The sequence below is a fragment of the Columba livia genome, chromosome 2 (genome assembly GCF_036013475.1).
Source record: "Columba livia isolate bColLiv1 breed racing homer chromosome 2, bColLiv1.pat.W.v2, whole genome shotgun sequence".
NCBI lineage: Eukaryota > Metazoa > Chordata > Aves > Columbiformes > Columbidae > Columba > Columba livia.
In genome coordinates, this window is record NC_088603.1 from 108,734,647 (window position 1) to 108,752,837 (window position 18,191).

The following is an 18,191-nucleotide window of genomic DNA, read 5'->3' on the forward strand; positions in this document are numbered from 1 at the left end:
AATGAGGAGTGCAAATATATCTTTTCCACTGTAAAATAAATTCACTTTTTTCACATAATAACTAAGAAGGAAGTATTTTATCCTAATGATTACTCAGCATTGCAGATTTGCAAAGCATCAGCTGATGTTCTAACTTCTCTTATACCTTCCTTCTGAGGAGGAATCTCCCCTGCACTCCCCACCTTTTTATCTACCCCAGCTCTCAGTGATGCAGCCTTATTAAATTCATGCACTGCACAGTGAAAATGTATCCATACGTATTTTACTTCTGCCAAAATTGCGGTGATGTCCCAGTTGACATTATGACAATGAAGTACTTTCAGTACATACATGTTGAAACAAAAGCTCAGCCTTCCTTACAGTGTTTTCCTTCGTCCAAAATGTTAACTTATTTTTCATCAGCTTATTATGTTGGACGACTCTTTTAAACTTCATATGAACATTCAAAAAGTCAGGATAAACTACACTAGAGCAAACTGGTTTGTTTTGTTTTAAATATTTCATAACTAAATCATGGATTTGTACATATAAAATGATGGACCATGGCACTGTGTTGGGAGAAAAGGCCAGGTTAGATAGAACCAGGTTAGATAGAACCTGGGCTGTGCCCAGGTATTTGAGAGCTCCTGTAAAGACACCCGTGTGTATGGTGAGACAGCAGCCCAGCACATCTCAGCAGATAGCTCTAGACGTAGCCCAAAACACTAAACAGTGTACATATTAGTAAAATGTAATATACTACTCTTTTGGATAATTCATATATACATACAGACATATGTATTATTCTATATATGCACATATATATTTGGAAATTGTTACTGTATATAATGTCCTTTTAATAGAATACTGTTCATTTGCACAGACCAGCTAGAATGTGCTACTAGCTCCCTGGTTAGATTACTGCCTTTTACTTTTGAGTTTACTGTAGTCAGTGGTTGTCTTCCTCCTCCTTATTCTTCATTTCCTCAGTTCTGAGAGCTGCTGTCAGCATTTATAATTTAAATGCAGCTACCAGTATTTGATATTTTCATTTATTTGTTTCCACTAATTATTTAGTCACTTATAAATCTCATTTGTATACTTGTATACTACCGTAAGATGAATTCTTAAAACACTTAAGAGACTACCTGAAGCAGAGCGAATATAATTGTGCAACAATGTTCAAGCACAGATTACAGATTCCATTGCTAAGCCAAATTTTGTATCCTGTTGAGAATCTGCCCTAGGCTTGCAGTCTAAGAATAGCAAAGGCCATGTATGATTAGATTCATGGATTGCTCCTTTACAGAAAAATTCATAAAAATTTATTTGTATACTATAAAATATATAATCACAGTAATTTATTAATTATATAAGTTAACCCAATATGCATTTTTCAGTTGGACTTCATAAATGTGTTACTAGACAAGGGAAAAATCATTTGGAAGAATTTGTAATCATTTGGAATAATTTGTAATTTAAACTTGGTCTATTTAACAGATGACAATACTACGAAAATAAATTGGAAACAGTGGGACCTTCAATGGGAGTCCAGTATCTGCCGTGATCTGCAGACTTGCCCATTGCTTTGTGCCTTCTGCCTTCTGCATGCACTGAAGTACCAAAGTCCTGCCCACGCAGGGCCTGGTGCAGCACTGGGAAGCACCTGCATTCAACTGCTCAGACCACCAGTGGTGACACCTCAGAGGGTCTTTTGTGCACCACCATGATTTGAGACAACTCCTTTTCCAGTGTGACCCATCCATAGGGGAAGCTGCATTCAAGAGAACAAGACTCCCCACATTTACTCTTTTGATAAGGGTCTAGAGATGCAGCAGATGATGCACTTGTGCCCATGTCTCCAACACCTTGCAAGTGTACAAGGACAGGTGAGAAATGGCCAGACCACCTCTTTCTGTAACCTTGCACCCCAACCCCAGCAGCCTGACAAGCTCTAATTGCACGGGCTAGTACAGGCAATATGGACAATACTATTTACTGTGCCATTGGATTTATTAGTATGTATTATGCCAAATATTTTCTTTCAGGCTTTTGTTTTAAATGGAAGCATATTAGGGATATTTAATGACTGTTACATTACTCTCCAACTTAAAATACAAAAATGAACAAATCAGCTTCCATCAATCTTCATTATTCATGTACAAGCATCCAATGTATATTTTCTGACATTCAAAAGTAATACTACAAGTCACAGCAGTACAAGTAATATTAACCAATCGCACTTGAAAACATTCAATTTTAGTTATTTTATGATATATACTCTCACATTAAATAACATAAATAGTAATTTGCAGCGTAGAGACTGTGAATGTTGACAAGCCATTTGAAGAGATTCTTCTGAAAACAGGTCACATGGAGAGAACATAAATACTATGAAAAGGTATCACAGGCTTCTTATCACATTAAATAACCTTCTATCAGCTCTGCTACCAACTACTTAAATTAAAACAAAAAAAAAGATAAAGAAAAAGCTATTCAGATCTTTCTGGAATGTCAGCATTATACATTAGTATGTTCGTATCTAACCAGTACAGTGATCTATTTTAGGAAGTGTGAAAACACAGAGGGAACACGGAAGAGATCATATGAAAAATTAAGACCTAAAAATACTGGAAAACAAGGCATTCTCAGTTGCCATCTTCACATTGCAACACTGTGCAAAAAAATGGCTTATATACCCAGCTTTATTTTTAAAGATGAAAAACTGTCACTATCCTTGTGATAAGTTAGATTTAATTCATCAATAATTTACATGTACTACAGTGCAGAATTAGTGTAAAGTATGTTCTGAGACCCATTTCTATAAGCAAAGTAGAGACAAAGCATGCAATGAACTACTTGCTTGTTTAACACACTCACCTGAGGTCTCAAAATATTAGAATGGGTATTTATTAACATTGTAGAAGGAGTTATTCCAACAAAAGATGACTGTATGGATAGTGTTGAGGTTGTATATGGAACCACTTCTGCCAAATATTTTTCTTCAGAGAAATAGCTGCAGAATGATAGAGACTAGAAAGAAAATTAGAAGGCACATGGAACATGAAACAAAAAAATACCACAAATGCTTAGCTACAGTGCTGAATAACAATTGAGAACCAAACTGGAAGTGAACACCAGGGGATACTGCTGTGGAGGGAGGCTAGCTGGGATGATGATAACCCTTACTATAGCAGAGAAACCTGGAAGATCTGGAAAGATACTTCTAAAGAAGGACCATGACATTGCCACAGGCAACTGGCTGTATCTTCTGTGCTGGTGGAAAGTGGTATAAGTCCATCAAAGGGGAGAGAACTGAACTGATTTTCCTCATCTGAGGACCAGCGCTACTGGTTTGTGAGATATGAGCTTTGTGTATACAAAATATATTTCAGTTCTTTGTTGATGATCACTTTGCCTCCATGGCTTGAGTACTCGAGATGATAAATTTGCATCTTTGTTCTATAGTTTGCTTGAAGGTAGCAGTACCAATAAATGGTAGGGAACGGTAGCAGTACCAATAAATGATAAGGAACAACAATGAAAATAGGCTCAAGCAGTATTGTGAACCTAATGGAGGTAAAATGGTTGTAACCTTGGCATGCTTTATACAGCACCCACTGAATGAATAAGAGGAATTTTTGTGTTAGCTGTGGATACATGAACTCAGTAAAATATTGATACATGGTTTAGCCAGTTATTTTGTTTTGTATCGTTAAGTTTGATATGTATTTAATTATAGAAGTAATCTATGCTTAAATTTAAAGATGTCGTGTTGGCATTCCTTCATTCTGTTCTGCATATAGGTGGCATCACAGATTAGCAACACATTATATGTTTTTTCTTTACAATGTACTTCTTTTATGACATACTGCACTGTATTCAACATGCCGACACATTGCGTATGTTCCTACATGTTGCTTTAGTGTTAGGTCTAACAAGGAAGACTATACAGTAATATGAAACATTTTTCCACTGGTAGAATAAAGGATTATGAAAATCATCTTAGTGGTGTTTACTTTTTGCACAAAGGCATTGTACAGTTTTATAAGTCCCTTGATTAGATTTGTACTTTCTACAAATGTAGTTGTTTCAATATGCTCTAGCAGTTGAAATTTGACCTTTATGTGGAAGTACATTTCATATTTAGAAATATGGAACTATAACTTAAATGTGCCCATATGGATAGATTTTTGTGCTGGGAATGACATAATCATAGTTGGTATATAACTAAGACTTTGTTATCCAAAGATGAAGACCTCTTTTAGAATGTGATTAGGATTTATAATTTTTTTTTTACAGATAGGCAAATGTGTACTGACCAGCAGTCAGTCACAAGAAATCACCGAGAGCTCGTAAAGAACCTAAGTCCACTGACCTAAAACCTGGCATCCTGTTCCATGGACCATGTCTTTCCCCTAGCCGGAGAGAAATTCAGTTCCCACTGACCAGGTATTCGTAATCTCTGGTTTGCAGCATGGGAAGGGCACTAGGAACTAATTCTTCTCAAACTGTTAATAATAGAGAAGGATGAGAAGGTAAATGCATTCACACACTTAGCATTAGGCACTTAAATGCCCAGGACAGGAACTTGCACTCATTCTGACTCTCTCCTGACTACGTGCAGAGCCTGAAGAGCTACTTTCCTAAGTTACTCTTCTGAGTCAGGTGCCAAAGCTGCTCCTGTATTCAGGCTAAATATTAATTTAAGCTTAATAATGTTTTGATGTGTAAATAAATTGCTGTACAAAACACTGCTTCTCTCTTCAACAAGGCTATGAAATGTTGCTGTGACTTCCATTGGCATCTCCAGACTTTCCCATGTTAATCATCCGTGAAGTTCAAACACCGTTCAAAAAAAGGGGTCAGAATCCTTTTGCAACAGCTTTGAACTTTCTTTATTCAGAAGAGCAGCTAGAACTATAATTAGGTACAACTAGTCTTCATTATTTAGCTCATTTATTATTTATGTCCTCTTCCCACAGTGCCTATGAACCTCGCATCTTGTGCTGGCAGAGATAGGAGTCTGAATGTTGCTCTGCTTGCTTTTACAAGCTCCAAGTAACACAGCAGTGCCTGTGGCATGGCCCTTGATTCATAAGCTGGGCTTCAAGGTGCTGACCAAATGCAACCAGTGATGTTGCAGCCTCTAGCATCCCAAGCAAAAAATTTACCAATGCGCTCTCTCTACCTTTCAGGCAAGCAATCAAGAGATGAACCTCCCTGCACACAGTTACTGCCTGAATATAATGTAATTCTTGTCACTTCCTCACTGCAGTCGCTCCCCACCTCATGCTTGGTAAATTATTTTTTTGACATTTTGTAGGTTATTGTATTACCAAGTCTGTAGGCCTTCTGGGGGATGGGAAGAGAGAGGCAACTCTAATTTTAAATGGAAATAAATGCAGGAAGGACATAATGGGATGAAGTTTAATTTTGTTTTCTTTCTAGCTCCTGATGGTCAGTGTGTTACTGTCTTTTTACAAATATCATGCATGACCAAAACGGTGACAGCTTTAGTAACAATTTGCGTTGCCTTGTCATACTCTTTAAGAACAAGTTTCCTTTTTTTCTGCAATACACAGCTTTCATTTTTCTGGGATGTCTTCCTCCCTGAATCCTTGTCTGTGAAGGACTAGCAGATGGAAAGGCAAGAACTTGAGAAGAGCCTGGTGGGTATTGAGTGGGTGAGGTTAAAGTAAAATACAGTGGAATTGCTAAAGTATATTTGAAATTTCCACAGGGCTTTTTTTTTTTTTTGTTCTGTTCTAAAGAGAATAAATAAAGTTTAGACTACAAGTTGTTTGAGAAGGAGGGCTGTGCAGAAAAGGGAAACCAGTGACCTACCTAAGAAGAAATTAACATGCGTTAAACCTCTTGGGGTTGAGGTTACAAAAACAAAACAAAAAAATGTGACACAATGAATGTGTGCATAAAAGGAGACAACATCTTTATTTCTTCCCTAGAGGCAAAAAAAAAAATTCTACCAGGAAAGAAATTGACTTCTGTTCAAATTATTATTATGCGATTGTTATTATTCTGCAGTTTGAAGGCATATTTTTACTTTGCCTAGAAAGACTTTCAGGGCACTGACTTTCTAATGTGTTAATATCTTGTCTGAAAACAAAATGCTTCTCACCCTGTCAAGTATCCTAGGGCACAAACAAGTTTCTGCCATTCTTGTCTCTTATGCTGTTCATTATAACAGTTATACTTTATTTCAGTAACTTTTACCCCCACAATTATTTCATAAACACCATCCTGGATGACCAGAAGCTGTTTTTTCATTTGTCCGTTAATCTTTGATCTGTTCACCTTGGATGGTCCTTCCAGGACTTAATGCTTCTGTTGGCATAGCTCTCACTATCACCAGGCCATATCAGCCTTTCCCTTGCATCAAAGTGAGTCCCCAGGGAAGAAGTCTGTTTTACCTAATGTAAATCAAAACATGCAGACCTAGTCAGAGCTGCCTCCACAGATCTATGGATAATAATTACAAGCACAGGAATTACATTGGTCTTGTGTCCAAAGCTTCAAGACTAATTAAGTCTGTTGGGAACAGACAGGCTGTTCTGCTGTCTTTGTGGATTGTTAGGATCCAGCTGTTCCACACTTGGATACCTGTGGTGAAACAAATTGCTGCCAAGTTGACAAGAGCATCCTGGTGCTTACATCACCTGTTGTAAGCATCCTGCTTACAACACCAGAGCATCCCATGGGTGTGTCCTCTGCATGCTCACACCTTTCCAAGACCCAGCACCAAGCCTGGGTGCCAACAGTGTGACTTGCACCAGAGTTCAGGCCAGTCTTTCATCACTAGAGTTGACACAGTGATTTATGATCACCATACTGGAAGAGGAGACAGAGAAGCCATGTACCAGACCCCAAAACATACATAGAATGTCCTGAGTTGGAAGGGACACACAAGGATCATCGAGTCCAACTCCTGTCCCTACACAGGACAACCCCACAGTTCCCACCATGTGTCTGAGAGCGTTGTCCAGTCTCTTCTTGAACACTGTCAAGCTTGACTTGTGAGAAGACTGAAGTGTTCCACCACCCTCTGAGTGAAGAACTTTTTCCTAATGTCCAACCTGAACCTCCCCTGGCACATCTTCCTGCCATTCCCTTGGGCTCTGTCATTGTTTGCTAAAGACAAGAATTCAGCACCTGCCCTTCCTTCTCCCCCTGTGAGGAAGCTGTGGACTGCAATGAGGTCTCCCTTCAGTCTCCTCTTCTCCAGGCTGAACAGCCAAGTGACTTTATCCACTCCTCATATGGTTTCCTCTCCAAACCCTTCATGAACTTCATAGCCTTCTTCTGGCCACTCTCCAGTAGCTTTATATCCTTCTTATACTGTGGCGCCAAGAGCTGCACACAGTGCTCCAGGTGAGGCCGCAGCAGTGCAGAGCAGAGCAAGACAATCACCTCCCTCGCCTGGCTGGCAATGCTGTGCTTGGTGCACCCCAGGACAGGGCTGGCCCTCTTGGCTGCCAGGGCACATTGTTGACTCATGTTCAACTTGCTGTTGACCAGAACCCCCAGATCCCTCTCTGCAGAACTGCTTTCCAGCATGCCCTTACCAATCTGCAACTTGCTATTCCTGCCACACTAGATGCTGAGGTTTAAAATTTCTCATTTGTTTTCCTCTTCTGACCATGTTCCTGGGGACTTAATCTCATCCTCTCTTTTAGTTTCTGATGTCCACTCGTCTTTAACCATCTTCAGTCTTCTCACTCTTCTTTGGTTTATGCTTTTCACAGATCCAGGCATGACTTAATCTCTCCCCTCTTAATCTGAATAGTGCCCTTGAACTCACCTCCCTTTCCTTTTTATTGCTTCCTCATCCTTTCTCTTTTCATCTCCCAGCATACTTAACAAACAGTTTACAATTGCTATCTGGGATTTAATCAAAAAACCCACTTCAATGCAGCATCTGCCCTTGTACTTTGCTGACACCTAAATCTATTATTTATTTCAGTAACTGTCACATTCTTTTCTCTCCTGAGTAAATTTCTAGTGTTTTCGGTCTTTCCCCATTCGTAGCCTAATTCAGAATGTTGCTGCAAACACTGCTTCCCCAAATTTGGCCACAAAATAAAGTTCTGGCTTTCCTTTTGTCTCCAATGGCTTGTTTCGCTTTCTTGGCCTCTCTTCCCCCTTATAAAGCTGCATTAGTAACATTCTTTATTTCTTCTGTTCAAACTCCATTATTATTTTGATTCTATTGTACAACAGCTATTTTTGTGTCAGAAACTGGGTGACAACAGGAATTATGGGACCAGCAAACACACCAGGTATCCTCTTTTAGCACAGACCCTGCCTGACAGAATCCATGGTCTAATCTGCACTACACTGCTGTCACTCCCTGAAGGTAAACAGAGAACTACCTTGGCACTAACTCATCAACAGAAATGCCTGTCTCTACTGCAGGTGCTGTTAGGCAGAAGAACTCTCTCTCCATCCTGGATGTTGCCCTCATACAGAGTGACAAGAGCTTGCTTGGCTTGGTATTGCCACCTCACGTTTGGCATGAATCCAGCCATCTGGGCTGCAGGATGCTGAGCTGTGCACTAAAACCAAACACATGGGAGCTCCTGGGCAGGCCCATGTGCAGGTCTGGTGCTGTCAGAGTGATGCTTCTATGGCAATTCTGCCGTTACACTATGATGCCAGTCTGCATTGCCCACTTATTTCATGCTTTCCCTGTGCTGCCTACTGTCCTGGGGAGAAATTTCCTTTAGGTATGAATATCTAAAATAACCTTCAATTCCTCATTAAAGTTATTCTTTGTTCTGATATCTAAAAGACTCATGACAACAATTAAGACTCCTGGAACCGATACCAGTCACACTAATGAATACTGTTGTTTCCTTGCACTTTCTTATCTGTCCCGTAAGTACTCCTGTCCTCTCCTGTTTAATACTTTGACTTAACCTCCTGGAGACAAGGACGTAAGAGGGGCTTTGCTCAGGGGAACCATTTCAGGAACAAAACTAGTTCTAACATGGGGACTTGCAGAAAAAGAGCTATATTGGAAATTACTGTAAAGGCTTGAGTGGAAGAAAGAGTGGTGTAAGGGAAAGTGGAATCAAATCCCAGTCTTATTGCAGACTCATTCTTCTCTCTCACAGTTTCTCATTCATTTGTGGTGTGGATGATTCAAAACTGACAAATGTGATGTTTATAATTTCAGAATCTGCTCAAATCAGTAGGTGTTCAGCTCTTAGAATGCTGTCTTTCTTATTTTGCATTATCTAACTGTAACTGGTGTTAAGTTATTCCTATTTATTCTGGAAATATGAAGTATGTTACTTTGTTCTTAATCCACATAGACTGAAACCATCTGCTGTGGTTCACAGTTGAAGAACAAGACATTATAAATTCTGTCTAGTATTTATATCCAGCCTTTATTAAACAACTAATCGTTACTGCTACCAGGGTGTAAATCAGAGAAGTGTACAATCATAATCTTAACATTGAAGCACATGAATCACCCATTCCTTTTAAAAAAAGAAACCAAACCAACACAAAACACATGTAAATACACATTTATCTTTTACTTCTACCTGATGGTGAGAAGGCAGCTTTTAGTGGCTCAGGTAGAGGTGGAGTGGGGGCTGTTCTCAGGTGAGTCAGTACTCTTAACTCCATGCTCAGTACAAGGTGATTTGATAAAAGAAGGAAAATTGTGCTGTGCTCAGTTGCAGGATCAGCTAGTTTGACTCCAGAACGGCAGGAAACAAGGGTCAGCAGGAGTAGCTTTGCAGAGAAGACCTATTTGAGAAATACATTTCGTTTGCATTTTACCCAGATATGCTACAAATCTGCTTGAGTTAAAGCAGAAACATGAAGCATCCTGTTTTTCTTGTACCCAGACATATCACAAGACTGTTTGATTTAGGGTAGGAAGTGAAATATTGTGTAATATCTGTTTTCTTGGCATAGTTGCACAAAAATACTAGAGCTAAGATAACGATATCCAGTCTACAAAAACTTGAAGGAATCAGATGGCTGGCATGCAGTCTGCAAACATGGAGCACCCACCTGAAGAGGCTGGACTTAACCTGCACACAGAAGGGTGTAAAACCTGTCTGACAAGCCAGAATGGACTGGTTTTGACCTAGGAAAAGAGGAAGTAAACCTTTGGACCAGACTGGTCTTGATCCGTGGGAAAGCTGTAGGTAAACACAACTGATACACAGTGGAGCTTGGCGAAGGGGGAATATGCCTCCTTTGGTTCTGGCTTCCCCTGCCAGAGAGCTCTCAAACTCAGCCACCATAACCTTGGAGGCTGAGAATCATCAAATGATGTAGCCATCAGAAACCACAATGCAGCATCCCTCTCACAGCACTGTAGATAAGGCTCCATGTTTAGGTCTGTATGTTTAACTAATGCTTGATTTTTGGTTGTAAACAGATGGATTGCCTAAAAGCTGAGCATAAATAGAATGCCTGCATGAAGTGTTGACTGGCTTATCCTCTCAAAACTCTCCCTTCATGGTGGTCCTCAGGTCCTAGCCATAACAGCTGGTGAAATTCCCACACCAGTTCACCAGGCTTTGCATGGCCTGAAAAGAAACTTCTCCTGGGAGGAATAAATACCACACAGAAGCTGAGGACAGGAACAGGATATCTGTGAATCCAGTGGACAAGGTTTCTTGTGCAGGTACCAGAGTGCTTTTAATCTATGCACTGGACATTCAGCATTCCCATTGGTTTTGGATATTCACTGTACATATTTAGAATTGTGTCCTGCACTTCACCCGTTCCCACTGTCAGTCATCCTCAAGCAATTTAAACACTGAGTCCGTCTTGGTCTTAAATCCAGCTAAATTACACCAGAAGTGAAGTTGGTCCTGTCTGATTGGTAAGTAGATTTTGCTCCAGTCCTAAATAAGCTAGAGAAAAAAACAAGAGCAGCAAGGCTAAATGTGTTACAGCAGATTTGAATCCTTATTTAGCATTTTTCCATGATGCAAGTCTTCAGCTCGCTATCTGCCCTTATGTCTCTGAGAACATATTTTGTATGATGCTGCTGCACTCTTTCTGGAACTATTTACTCAAGTTATTTGTTGTATTTGCGCAACATTTTAAAAACAAGACAGGTCAAAATTTTTCCTGTTGATGTAATCCAACAGGCTTCACATAGGTTTGGCTAGAAGGAATTTGGTCCAGTTAGTTTTGTCTACAGATTTGTTAACAATTAGGGAATGCTTCTAAACTCTAGGTCTGCATCTAGCTTCTAAACTGTTGAAAGGAGGAATCACAGACCTTCTTGATAGATTTCATCTACAGTTGGTTTAAAGAGACTGAACCTTTTGCTGTCTTTAAATATATGACATGAATATCATGTAAGAGAAAAAGTTTTAGCAGAAAGGAATGATACAAGTCAGTGTTGTGACCCTCTGAGTGCTCCAGAGGTTTAAACAGCATTAGTTAGAGGCAGAGCTCCTCAGTCAGAGACACCCTTAGAACTGGGCAGGTGTAAAACTATCTTAACGTCTAAAGATCTTGTAAGATGATTGAAACTCAGCATAGGATCTCACCTTGGTGTTGTATATCACTGTACTTCCCATGCCATTGTGAATATAACACTTCTGCCTCAATCTGTAAAGGCCTGGGGTAATGAGCTTTATCTTCATAGCATTTTTATGCCTGGATAAATATTATGCTAGTTTAGTTCTAAAGGTCTTAACATATATAGCTGAGCCTTATAGCTATTGTATTCACCTGACTTCAGAGAAGATACGAAAAATAATTTCAGGTCCTTTTATCGTATGTGGTGCAAATAGCATACATAAACCTGTTTGGTTAGGCAGCCCTCTGATCTGATTAAAATGTGTAAAACTTCTCCCTTTGTGTATAATACTGCAGCATCATATTTACAAACTCCCAGCAATACTCTTTTGGTTCAAAACAAACAAAAAGAGATACCTTTTCAAACAATGGATACGTGAATGTGGAACTTGCTGCCATGCAGAGTGATCAATGCCAAACTGTTTCCACGTTGATAAAACAGAAATAAGACAAATCCATTAAACAAGCAAACAAACCACCAAAGGCTATTAAGCAGACATATCACCTTGGGCTGGCAAGTGCCTGAGGCTGTTAGGAACTGGAAGAGTTTGCCATCAGAATTTGTCTGGCCTATTGAGTTGTGGCCTGTGTTCTACTGTTGGCCATTTCTGGAATGGCTGGATCTTCATTGTGACCTCCTGCAGCCATTTCCATGTTTTTTTAACATACAAATGCAAAACAGAGGCCTATGCTGATACTGTGTTTTAGTAGGCAAAATCAGTAACAGCAAGTCCCAGGGAGGATTTTTTTCAGATGCTCAGTTCACTTCAAACAATGCAAGAAGGAAACATTTTAAAGCTTTAAGGTTGGTGTTTGTTAAAAGACTGGGTTTAAATCTTGAACAATGTGCACATGCTTGGAAAGTTGGCATTTGTGAGACTGCACTATTATCTGCTAACGGATATTACCTCCTTTTATGATCCTTACACTTCTTTGTTTCTTTCTGGTGAACGCTGTATTTAAAGTAAGGTTTAATCAGCAACTACACTAGAGCATTTTTGAGAAGGTTTGGCTGATTCTTTTAGTCTGACTTACTATAATGAAACAGAAGGATGAAGTAAAGAGCAGGCTTTGGTCTGAGGGACGTATACTCTGAGCAAAGTGCTAATTTCTGTAGGAGACAATAGCTTGTTTTGCCGCAGCTTCTGTCTCCATCCTGTGATTCTTTTGCATTGCGACAACGGAAGCCCAGTGATGAACTTGTGAATTTTAAAGGCCAACTTAAAAAAAACCCACAAAACAACAACAAAAATATCCAAACCAACAAACAAAAAAACCCAGCTTAAATTCAGAACATTCCGAGGAATACGCATAAGTCTGCGGCAGCATCCTGTTACCGTCCGTATTAACAGAGCTGGTTCCACGGCCGGTACAGGGGACAGGGACACACCACGGCACAGGCTGGTTATTGAGTGCCACCCTGTGGAGCTTTATGTCCATTGCGCAGGGCTGTGGTCACCTGGACGAGATGCCGCCTTTGAACAGACCAGAGAAAGTCTGAGCTGGTGCTTTGGTTGAAACCCATCTTCGGTTTCAGTTTAACCCGAACTGTTGCGCTGTGTACTGAAGGTGAGTACTGAGCGCTGGTTTTATTTAGCGGTGGTGTAAAAACTTCAGCTGTTGCTGCTTTCTAAGGTGAGTCTTTACACTTCAGAGGTGTAGAGAAAGAACCAGCCCTATATAAATACCTATAGAATCAAAACATATTGGGTTGTTAGGGCTGATTTCAGTGATATTTGGAGATATATTTGGATAGTTGTGTTTTTCATGAGCTTGGCAATCAGGTGGTGCGCACAACCATTTTTTTTTATATAAGCATACATGCAAAATTTTAGGAAATTAAAGGCAGCATGAAGTCCTAGTCAAACAGTTCATCAACATGAATTTGAGAAGGCTACTTTATTCACAGTAAGTGTGTGAATTACATCCATCATCCTAAATGTATGTCATGCTATGTTTAATGGTATTCTGTTATGTATGTACTATATATGCACTATAGGAAGAAAATCTGGTTTCTATAAACTTGTAAATGTTCTAGTTAAACAACTGAAGACTACTTATTTTAATCTGAAACATATTAAATAGAGTGTCTGGTAACTGGCACTATGCAGAATATATGTTCTGCGTTCATCAATGATTTTCTTCAGTGATTTCTACTTTGGAGTTCATCATGGTGTTGGATACACCCATTTAAACTAATGGTAATAAAGTGTTGCCACTTTAACCATGGTAGCAGACATTTGTAAAAGATATTGTTTGTGTATTCTTAATAAATAAAAAGTGGTGGAATAGGTAATTCTGTTGTTTATTATGCCACTATTAAATATATTCACCTTTTCATTAGATAGCTACTAACTTAATACTAGAAAGAACCTTAGTCAAACATTAGGAAGAAAGCACTGAACGGCCTTTTTTTCTTGACTGTGCCATCATAAGAATCACACTTTTGAGCTGTGGGGATTAGGTCTTTTCTCTCTCAAAAATGTACCTCTGAAGCATGACACTTATCAAAAGACAACCTTGTGAACAATGCTAGCCTTCTGAAGGAGGCACGTGACTGCCAAACTCCCAAAACATTTTGAATGTCAGAAATGAGATGTTGTTTTACCACCCGATCAATAGCTGATGATTCTCTCTCCTGCTCTGAGGTTCTCTGAGAAGGGCCTCCTTTCAGCTGGTTAGGACTCTAGGTTCCGCTGCATTTAGCAAAGACAGGTAAAAGGTGAGAACACATACCTGCAGTAGGCAACACAGAGTTATTTCCAAGCTACAGAACGTAAGACAGAAGGAGAATGGAGGCTAGGAAGGTCATGTTGTCCTCTGCAAATCTGAAATACATCCTGGAAAATCCTTGTTTATAAAATTATTCTCTGGTGCCAATATTCAAGATAAAATGGAAGAGGCACCAGATACGCTTTACCTAATCCTGTTGCTCTCTTCATTGTCAGAATAATTTGCATTATTTTCAATGATTCCTTTCATGAAAAAATGTTACAAAAAACAACTGTAAAATTAAGGGCTATTCATACAGATTAAATTTAGCCAGGGAAATTAACCTCCTTTTGTGTGCCCTATAGCCAGTGGAATAAAATAACTTTTTCTACAATCCAGAACAGTTGAAATATTGTGTAAAGGAACTGACTAAAAAAGAAGCTCTGGGAAATTAGTGCCCTAGGAAAGAGCTAAGAATATCACTGACTATTCTGACCAAACTTCATCACTTCAGGGAAAAATCTGTGCACATTGCTCTGATGCTGCAGAACTCTGGCAAGAGATTTTATATTCAGTAAGAACTTTGAGCAAAGTGTAAGCTGGTATACAAATTTGTCTGCTTCAGAAAGTGCTTTGCTACAAATATATGCCTATTTGCAAAGCATGTTCTTTTCCTTTTACCGCTTTGTGACCAGGAAGATAATTTGCAGATCTTTGAGAAAAGTGTGTACTTCTTTATGCTGCTTTGCCAACAAAATGGCCATTTGAGATTTTATGAGAGAAGTCCACTTTAGCTGAAGGGTTCACGCAACAAATGCTGCCTGAAACAATCCAACGTGCCTTTGGTGATTCAGGGAGCACAATGACACCACAATGTCTGGGGCTACCACACCTTTGGGTATCTTGCCATCCAAATGATAAGTAGTTTCCCAAATACAAAGCCAATTTCTCTCACTTGAATGAGCCCCAAAGGAGATAACATATCAGTAGATATATTATTCGTATTTATATTAATCCATACACTCAAGTCTTTCCAGGAAAAGGAGGGCTATAATTTGATACAAATCATACTTACGTCTTTACCTTTAGTGACACCATTTTTCATGCAAATAACAGATATCAAAACATTCAGCTGCAAGCACAGCTTTGGGATTTGCACATGTAAGCACAGACATACGCATATGGAGCTCCACTTATTGAAAATATGGCCGAGTTAATGCTTTACTTTGTATGGAAGGAAGAATTAAGAGGCATCAATTTGCATGCAAAATTCTAGGTGTATGCAGCTCCACATAATAACATTTTGAAACAAACTGAATAATAGGAACATATCGCCATAATTTTTTAGTCCCTTATCACCAGAACTCCTACACATTTTCTTTACCATTGTCATATGTTAATACCTCCCATAGCATCTGGATGCATCCATAAGGCTTCAGACCACTTAATCATTTATGAATTTTCTTATCTACATGGTTTTTATGTTTTGAAAGCTAAAGTGTTGTCAAAAAGCTGTAAAACCTGGCTGAGTGAGGACCTTATCGTTAGGTCTTCTCACCTTGCTTTTCCTTCTTCTATTCTCTAGGTAAGTGAATGGATGCATGATGTCGGAGGTTGGGTACTGACCTCCAGTTCTACTTTTACTGGCGAGGCTCATGAAACTGTTTCCCTGTTATCACCATCCTGTGTCATGCTTACTCCAAGGAAGAACAGTCATCGACAGGGATCGAACAGTCATCTCTACATAGATGTTTGATACCTGATTTTTCCAAAATACCTTGAGTTTGTCAACCAAGAACTGGCACTCGACTAATTTCTTCAGTGATGTGTCCTGAGTATCCTTGGAATATACCTCTCATGAAGTACTGGCTGTGTATCCCACTCTCCACTGAAAAATGACTTTTCTTAAGACAAATGGAAGTATTTTAATATCTTTTTCTACCCTCACAGCCCTTAGAGCTTCCTAAAAATCTCCAAGCGAAGTGATATATTTTCAGAGCTCAGCAGTTCCTTGTGTTTTTATGTGTGTGAGGACATTCCTGGATGTGTAAGAAATCTTAATATGCCAAATCTTCATCCCCAAAATGGCAATGAAGAGTACTGCCTAAATCAGCACACATTTTTATAAGCTCACCTTCAGAAGGCAGTAGCTTATGAATAGCAATTTCTCATCTCCCTTGCTGTGCTGCAATTTATTCCTCTGGAAAGACATTTTAGGTAAATTTACCAAAGGCAAATGTAATAATGATGATATATTAAAAGCTCCCAAGCTGGTTAATCTTTAGAGGCAATGGAAAATTTATTGAGAGCAATAGAACAGCTTGTGCTAGCCTCTAGTCACAAGATATGAAGGTGTTTATTTTAAAAAGCCTGAGTGAGAGCTGAGTTTCACAATCTATTTTCCACACTGTTGCACTGAGATCAAGCAACCTTTGGTGCCAGACAGGGAAAATGCAGCAGCCTGGGTGCCCAGTGCTCCCTGAACACCAACAGGGTCTCGGAACTGACATAAAAATCCTCAATAAGGTGAGCTTGGGGGTAACTGTTCCTCTGAGACACCTCTGTTCAGGATTGTGGTGATAACACATGGAGATGCAACACCCACTGTCCAGCCATCCCATCTTGTGGGGTACCGTAAGATATGACAGATTACGTGATAGTGAGTTTGTGTTTTACATGCTTTTTTATTAATGAGGGAGAAAGAACCCCTAATGCAGAGCTGAAGAGCCTATTTAAAGATGGTTTTCTCTGCAAAAGTTTATAATCTCTATTGGCTTACTTATATCACTGAGAGTGTGTTAATTTTAGCCCCCTGGTGAACCCCTGTGTGATTTTAAGTGTATTTTCATTTTGGCTTAAAATGCTTTTGAAGAGACATATGTTAAACTGAAAAGAGACATTCCAAATCCTGAGAGAAACTGCCTACAGAAATTGTTGCGCTGTCTCAGTAGTAGCAGTGTAACTATATTCCTATAGCTATATGGATCATTTCCCTTCACAGGCAAGTTTCTGCTTTGCAGCAGAGACACTATATCCAAAAATACTCCCATTTTATTTCCCTGGGGTGTCAGTGGTCGGTAGCTCTGCTATGAGTTGTGAGCCAGTTATGAGGCAGGGAGGGGGAGGAATGTGGGTTCAACACTTAGTAGATAGTTATGTTGGCTACATAACTAATTTCACAAATGGAAATTTCACTAATGGAACACAAATTTTCGCTAATGGATTCCCACCAGAAATATTTTAATAGCTCTTTTGTAATACACCATATCTGACTGTGAACAATTGCAAATAATGGAGGGGCTTTCAACATGAAGATACCCGACCCCAATTACTGTTTATAAAAAGACCTGAAAATAGATGAAAATATAATCTGCTTTTAGATAGAGCCTTTGCTCCACCAGAGTGACACAAGCAGCCTTTAAGCAGGAAGAACCAAGTTTAGAGTAACAACGGCTGTAGATAAATAGAGAAAATACGGTATTACTTGGGAAAGTCCTAAGAGTTGAGAAATGAAAAGATGTAACCCAGGAGCTGTATCCAACACATTAAAATGATTCAAAATGTATATTCTTCATATTGTTGTAATAGTATTTGTTCATGGAATTGGTAACTGCAATTGCTGTAAAGACTGAGCATACGAAAAAGATCAGTGTTTGAAGAAGGTAATTAGTGCTTTAAGAAATGTGAAAAATAATCAGCATCTGAAGCATGACATTGCAAAAATTAGTTTAATGCTTGAAAATGCAGAAACTTAAAATATCTCATTGATAAGCTTTCAGGCATTACAATTTCTAAATAGAGGGGCAATCTCCTAAACCAAACCTCTGCTAAGTCCAGGAAGAAAAGAAGTATCAGAAGTATGTATGTGACTGGCAAAAGGCTTATTTTATTGCCCTAGTTTGTGACTGAGGGTGCAATAT

The 18,191-nt window shown here is 39.2% G+C and overlaps 1 long non-coding RNA gene across 1 annotated transcript; it reads right to left on the minus strand.

Annotated features, from left to right (window-relative positions):
• Positions 1 to 224: 224 nt before the first annotated feature.
• Positions 225 to 12,762, minus strand: LOC110356811 (uncharacterized). The gene is made up of 3 exons (XR_010470444.1): positions 11,917 to 12,762; positions 9,549 to 9,756; positions 225 to 3,012 (listed from the first exon to the last, which is right to left on the minus strand). It is a non-coding gene; the product is annotated as an uncharacterized LOC110356811 (long non-coding RNA).
• Positions 12,763 to 18,191: the final 5,429 nt, after the last annotated feature.